At 32.2% G+C, this 7,657-nt stretch overlaps 1 long non-coding RNA gene across 1 annotated transcript; it reads left to right on the forward strand.

Moving 5' to 3' along the window:
* The first annotated feature begins 671 nt into the window (after positions 1-671).
* On the forward strand, positions 672-1,924 carry LOC129917823 (uncharacterized). The gene is made up of 3 exons (XR_008772867.1): positions 672-786; positions 863-1,553; positions 1,612-1,924. It is a non-coding gene; the product is annotated as an uncharacterized LOC129917823 (long non-coding RNA).
* The last annotated feature ends 5,733 nt before the right edge of the window (positions 1,925-7,657 follow it).

Genomic DNA, 7,657 nt, shown 5'->3' on the forward strand with positions numbered 1-7,657 from the left:
AAATAATGATTGTTTAAACGTTTCTGTAATAAAAAGTTTGGTCGAAATCTGTTTCGTCGTTTTTGAGAAATTCATAAATTCAAAAAACCGTTCTATGGCAGGTACCGTTAATAACGGTACAAAAAATATTTTTTTTATTATCAAAGGAGGCTCTTATCTGTAACAGTAAGCAGAACAATTTTAATCAAAATCGTTAGAGCCGTTTTTGAAATAAATCAACTTTTCTGTTTCCTTTATATGACAGGTACCGTTAGTTTTGGTCCTAAAAAAAAAACTTCCCAAAACCCAAAACTGTTAACTACCAAGTTTGAAGAAAATCGCTTCAGTAGTTTAGGCTGTAGCTCGAGGTTCTTACAGACAGACAGACAGACAGACAGACAGAATTGCCGGACCCACTTTTTTGGCATTCTCCATCATCGTAATGTCATGTAAAATTGTTATCTCGAGTTCGATTTTTTTTACGAATCCTATATCGCAAGTAAAAAAAGTATATCTAATCAAATGACATGGAATGTTGACAGAATTTTATTTTTAAAACCAAATTTGTTTTGTTTTGTGTCGACTCTACGTAGGTCGGCGAAGCTATGTTTTATACCATAGACAAATACAAAATTACTTTTTGTTGATTCTTAGTCATCTTATTCAAAAGCCCTTCTCTCTTTTATTTTTAGAATTAAAGCTGCTATTCCATATAAAAATAAGTTTTACCAGCTTTCCGCACTTTTTTGGTTACGATAATTAAAACCCATTGAGCACGCAATCTTACATTAATTACTGCGCTTAACCGTGAGCTCGTAACACTTTTTCCTTTCCAAATATACATGACTAACCCATCTTTTTCCCTTCTATCTATCTCATCTAGCAGCGACTACCATTGGGGTTATTTTGTTCGCCATAAACCTCTAAAAAAAGAACCTCCTCCCCGACTTGAAATAACTATGCGAAAAAGATACAAATTATACAAAATAAATGGTTTTGTAATGTACGATGAAAAACCCCAACAACTTGGTTACAGAGGACCATCGAAACAGGAAAGGAAGGACAAGAAGCTCTCTTGCATGTTTCTAGTGAATTCACTGTGCAGCGCACTTGGTGAACTTATTTAATCAAAGCCTTGGGACCCATTTGTTCAAAGAGGGGTTATACAGAGTGGGGATGGAATTAAACTAAGGCAAACCGCGCATATACTTGTAGACTTGTAGATAGATAGATAAAATCCTGCTCGACCAAAATTATCCTTTAAGTTGATTTTTAGTTTCTGCCATCAAATCGGATAAAAATAGAGTGACAAGGATAGCTAAATAGACAGAGAAAGAGAGCGCAAACAGAAAAAATAAGAAAAAGAAGAAGAAGAAAAATTGTATAATTACAAAAGTTGCTTTGTGCAAATCCTTGGGGAAAATTTAATTGTTTCACTGCAAGGACATGAATTGTCTCAACACAAGCAGCAGTTTTGTGCTGTATGCTTTGTTCAGTTGTTTTGAAGATGGAAACGAAACGAGAAATCTTTTAGGAAACAGAAGTTTGCGTGGAAGACTTTTAGCAATAAAAAGGTTTTTTATTTTTGTTTAAGTTTTTCATTTTTATTTTTTTGGATTTGGATTTGGATAGGAAAATTTTGAGAGATAGTTGGTGGTGTTTTTGTTGTTGGATGACGAGTTTATGTCTTAAAGGAAGTTACCTACTTGATTCTTTGGCCATGAAGTAATGCTAGAGTGAATAAAATTCGGTTTTACTTGGTTGATTTTTCGAAAAAAAAAAAATATTACAACAGAATAAGTTTTGTTTTATAATAAGCTTTGGGTAGATAGACAAAGATAAAGAGTGATGAAGATAGTTTTTCAAGGACTTAAGAATTTAAGGAATGAATTTCTTGTTTGATGTTTTCAATAAGGAATTAAAAGTGGTGACGAAATTTATTTAATTAAAGGAATCAAGATTGTAGATAATTTGTTTTGTTTTTTTTTTTTTTTTTTTAACTACAATTCATTTTATTGTCTTTACTGTTTTTGGGAAATCTAATTTAATTTTTTTTAACAGTTTTTATTATTTGAACATCTTTAAATAAAAATAATGTTTTGTATACAGCTTGTCTCCTAATCAAATTTACTTTACATGTGATGAAAAGTTCCTAGTTTTATTGAATAATGTAGGTAAATAACAATTTGAAAAATTGAAGAAGGTAATTGGATTTCAAAATGTTTTTCTACAAAAAAGTAAGAAAGTAGCACGTCGGCACAAAGCCAAAACCGCGAATCTGCATTTTTGGACATTTTCACTTTAATGCGTCATTTAACTTGTTATCGGTCCCTCTTTCCACTGCTTCGACCCCAATCATCCATCAGTGGCCTAAAAGCCTTAAATATCAATTTCGGTAGCACGAGTTCCCATAAGATTGCATGAATTTCCAAAACTTTGAAGCCGTTTTTCTCAAAACTAAAATTTTGCAGATTCGTGGTTTTGGCGTTGTGCCCACGAGCACATCATTTTTTTTTATGTTTCCATTGGTTTTTGATACACTCGGGCGTATATGTAGGTACTTTTTATTAATAAAATTTGTTAAGCCAATTATGGTTTTTTACATCGATTAAGTAAATCAATTAACCGTCATTCCGGGAACTCTTGTTTTACAATATATTAAGATACAAATTATTTTTATTTAATAATACATATTTTAACCAAAAATCTAGCTCACTACAATATAAAATGAAAAATATTACGTTTTACTTTGTGTAATGAAATACAAAAATCATTCGTGTTTAAAACGTTCACTGTGATCTAGAGCTGTAGCAAATCGTATGTATTCGTTACTAAAATGCGGGTATTCACTTCAGTAACGAGTAACGAAACGTTACTTTCTAAACAGTATCGTTACTCGTATGTTTCGTTACTGGGTACTGAAGTAACGAAACATACGAAACGTACGAGATACGAAACATACGAGTAACGACACGATTCCAGTTTCAATACTAAATCCGATGTAAGAGATACGAAATGAAGTGATACACTCAATTTGTCGCATTTCGCATCTCGTGTCGGTATCGTAACCATCATAGTCAGAATGCTAACTGCAGATAGTTATCTGGAGTTTACTTTTGTCTCGATTAAAACAGTAGTGCCAAGGTTCAATAAATCATTGCGTTGTCGATAATTTATAAAGAAATATCAAAAGAGACGTTTTTGTATTTTCTCTATTTGGCCGAAATATGTAGGTATATCCACGACGCAACCAATCTGTTTATGGCCTTGGTGTTAATGGTATTGATATATAGCTTAAGAATGTACAAAATTTTTTTGGTTTTTCAAAAAATTTGTTTATTTTCGGTGCAAAATTTTCAACACAAAAAAAAGCAGAGAAAACGAGGTTTGAAAATCACTCTCAATAGAAAAAATAAATGAAAAATTGTTGGACATGGTTGTATTGAAGTGTTAATATTTCGAGATCTGCGCGTTGTACTTTTGAAATAAAGGTCTCTAAAGAATTGTGATAAGATTACTGAACGAATATAAACAAAAAATTACCAAAGTTTTGTCGAAAAATTTGGAAAAAAATCAAAAAAGTTTCCACGTTTGATTAAAAAAAAAACGAAAAAAATTCAATATAGCTACCTTTAAACTCTTATTACATGAGAATGCCGCAACTAATTTTAATGTTTATGACCTTAAAATGTAGCTTAGATTATAGAAATTGTTTTTGGTTTTTTTCAAAAAAAAAATTTTTACACCCTTATACCAATGTACGAAAAATACTTAAAATACCAAACATACGAAACGTATCAAATACATGAAATATACAAAATGTACGAAACACACGAAGCATGCGAAAGTAACGAAAGTAACGAAACATGCGAAACATACGAAATATGCGAAAAATGCGAAACATACGAAAGTAACGAGTAACGATATTATTGATGCGGGTACTAGTATCAAAAGTAACGTATACATGCGGGTATTCATTTTGTCGTTACTTTTACAGCCCTACTGTGATCTTATATCTGTAAACCAAAACTTGTTCCGGGACTTTGATTCGAAAATATCTGATTCCGAATGAAAAAAAAAAATATTTCGATTGCAAATAATTCAGCAACCCGATCTCCTACAAAATTTTGGTTTACAGTAATGAATAGAGTCTAAAGAGTCCTTTCTTTTGATGTTTCATTCGATGGAATTGGGGAAAATTTTTGAAAATTCAGAATTTTTAGACAAGGGGTACCCCTTGGATAATTTTCGAAAATCTTAAAAAAATAAATTTATAAATTTTTTACACCTCTTGTTTAAATTGAAAACTGTCCAGTTCTCTATTCATCAGTTTTTATTCTATTCCTGGCATTTATTGGAATGGAACAATGTTCTTCAAGAGCTATACATTCAAGGTTCAAATATCTAGAATTACGGGTGAATTCCTTAAAGTTTTGTTATATTCTTAAACAAATTTCAAAACAAAAACACATCCCCTAAATAAATAAATATATTGATCAACATAAATATTTTGTCTTGGTAATCGCAGACTGCTCCATTTTCTATTCTATTTTATTTTGTCCTCCTATTTCTTTCAAGAATCCTCCCATTTTTCTTATTTTTCCCAACATTATTTTCTTAAATCATAGAAAAACCCACAAATTCTTCTTAAAGACTTTGAGACATCCAACCTTTAACTATAAAGACTATAATCCTGTTAAATCTATGTTTAATATTATACACCCTCTAGGTATTGATATAATATGTATTATGTAGAAGTAGGCAGCAAATCAAGCACAAAAAAACATCCTTCTTCCAATTTGACCGACCAACCCGACCCGATCAACCATCATAAGGCCAAATCAACTTTAGTGCTAAAAGTTTATTGTACCAACAATATCCCAGCCAAACTTTAGCATAAAGCCTTCATTAGGTGCCTTAGAGTATCTGATAATATGGCAAAGAAAAAAAAAAACTTTATGAAATACTACCCCCCAAAACCCTTGGGGACACATCTGTTCCATTTATCTCTCCAGCGAAATAGCAATAACAAAAAAAAGTGTAGAAGCAACCGAGTTGAGTATTGAAATAGCCCGAGATTATTTGAAGAGGTTTTTCCCCCAAAATACCATGCCGCCTCAAAAAAAAAAAACGGGGTTTGTCGATATGGGCTGGATGTTGCTATAGTAAAGTGACTATGGTTAATGACATTCGAACAGTAAACGCGACGTTTACATAGGATTGCAATTAACTTTTACGACGGTACTTTGCCAAACGAAGGGGCAACAACAACTAATAACCAAAGAACAACAACAAACACACACACATAAACAGTACCCAGCTTCTTTGGTATTGCTCGTGGGTATTCTGTATCCTGAAGTGTTATTCCCTACAACATGTAATAAGCATTTGCCTACGCTTGTCAGACATAATAGTATTGGAGTCAGCCAGCTGTGAAAAATGGTCTGATGGAGGCTGTTATCCTTTCGTCCTTTTCTCTTAGCGTCCTTTGGCTTCATATGGAAATCATTCGTTCATTCAACTGAGTGTTAATATTTGCGTGGAAGAAGTCACGTTTTGTTGTAAGTGTGTGTATTCGACAGGAGAGTGTTGTTGTTGTTGCATTAAGTGTTATCTTTGTCATTGTGGCCCCATGTCAACTGACAGCTCAATAAAATGGTAGGAGGAGCGGTTAAGTGTATTCAATTTGAAAGATTTTACACCCGTCCAGGAGACATTTTTTATTTTCCCCAATTTGCGTGACCACTCTGCAAACCCCAAACTCGTTGGTTTTATCTCTAACGGTCCAGAAAAGGAATTTCTTTCGTACTATATTTCAAGACTATAGGAATTTCAAGACCAAATTGCTTCTTATTCCTTTTTAAAACAAATAGCATTGGATTTGAAGAAGTGTGTTGCTGTGAGAGGAATTTTAAAAAGACGTTAACCAAATAAAATTCGAACGAATCGACTTTTACAAAATAGGTTTTTCGTTCGTTTTTCTTTATTTTATAGAAATTGAAAGACAGTACAGGGTCGAAAGTAGGTTTTTGTATCGTTTTGTGTAAAGGTTTCATCATTTTATAAATGCTGTTTCCTTTTTCGTGACTCAATTGTTTGTTGTTTATTTGTTTTTTTTTTTTTTTTTAGTATTTTGTGAAGTAAAGTGATGTCAATAGGAATTGTGTGTATAGTGTCATCAATTTGAGAATTGGGACTAACACTGTAATGTATTGCTTTGGGGAGATATGTAATTCCAAACAGGGTATGGCAATTTGTTACGTTTTCGTTTTATTTTTAACTCTTTGTCATGAATAATTTTTATTTTTTTATTTTTGGAGTTGAATGCATGCAGAATGAAAAGACTATTTTCTTTTGAGCTATAGATGTTGATCTTAAACATTAAAGTTTCAACTTGAGTTTTGAATTACAGTAAAAAGACAGTATTAACCCTTTAACAAATAAAATGGAATGAAATATGTTTTTTTTAAGGTTTTTTTTATTGATTTAAGATATCAAAACTTGATCAAAATATTCCCAAACGTATCCCGAATGTGTCCAAAACGTGTCCCGAACGTGTCCCAAACGTGTCCCGAATGTGTCCCAAACGTGTCCCGAATGTGGCCCGAACGTGTCCCAAACGTGTCCCGAACGTGTCCCGAACGTGTCCCGAATGTGTCCCAAACGTGTCCCGAATGTGGCCCGAAAATCAACCATGTCGAATTTCCAGACTGAGATTACGGTATTCCCACACTGGTGGCTGTTCGGGGGGCAACAGATCTCCACTGGTGTTTTGAGGTTTTTCGCAAGTTTCTTGATTTAACATTGTGTAGCTTGAAGTTAGTCTACCGTTATGTGTGATATACCAAATGAAAGGTAATTGTATCAAGATGCTCATAAAAGTATAATAAAATTTCTATCTGCTCTTGGTCAAAAGTTATAACCTGTTGAATTTTAAAATTTTATTTTACCGTTATCTCCAAATTGTGTTTACGAAAATGATTGAAACTTCGCACACATATAGTCGTAGTCATGGTCTATCATTACTCGATATACTTTATTCCTGTATTTATTAAAGAAAAAAAGATGAAAATAAAAAAAGATGAAAATCGGTTAAAAAAGGTCAAAAAACGTGTTTTTTTAAAAATTGTTTCTTCCGTTATTCAGTTAAAGCTCACTAAACGACTCCAAGTTTTTGCACATGGATGCATAAGGCATAAACCTACATGTCCTAAAAGTTTGAGAATTTTTCCTTAAATGCAGTAATTCTTAAATTAATTTCATCTATCTATAACAAAAAAATTGATTCTCTACGACTTCGCGTTTAGATTTTAGCCCAATTTTCATCTATTAAATGACGGAATTTTTAAAAATCCTTCATTTGGATTAAGCTTTAGGTTATTATCTTTCAAACTTTTTTGTGGTGGCTGCCATGGTTCATCGATTTATAAGACGTTATCACGTCAAAAAGTTTAAACATTTTTTAGAAATATCCATAAGTTAAAAGAAATAACCAAAATAATTTATTTCTCGCACTATTAAACTATTTTATTTTTGGTTTCAGAAAACAATTCCAATAACCATATTGTGACAGTTCAAAATAAAATCTGCTAAGAAAAAAACAAAAAAAAAAAAAAAAAAAACAATAACAATAAGAAAACTTTTATTACCTCAACATCGGCTCATGTTTATCTTGAGA

Source organism: Episyrphus balteatus, chromosome 4 (assembly GCF_945859705.1).
Source record: "Episyrphus balteatus chromosome 4, idEpiBalt1.1, whole genome shotgun sequence".
Taxonomy (NCBI): Eukaryota; Metazoa; Arthropoda; class Insecta; order Diptera; family Syrphidae; genus Episyrphus; species Episyrphus balteatus.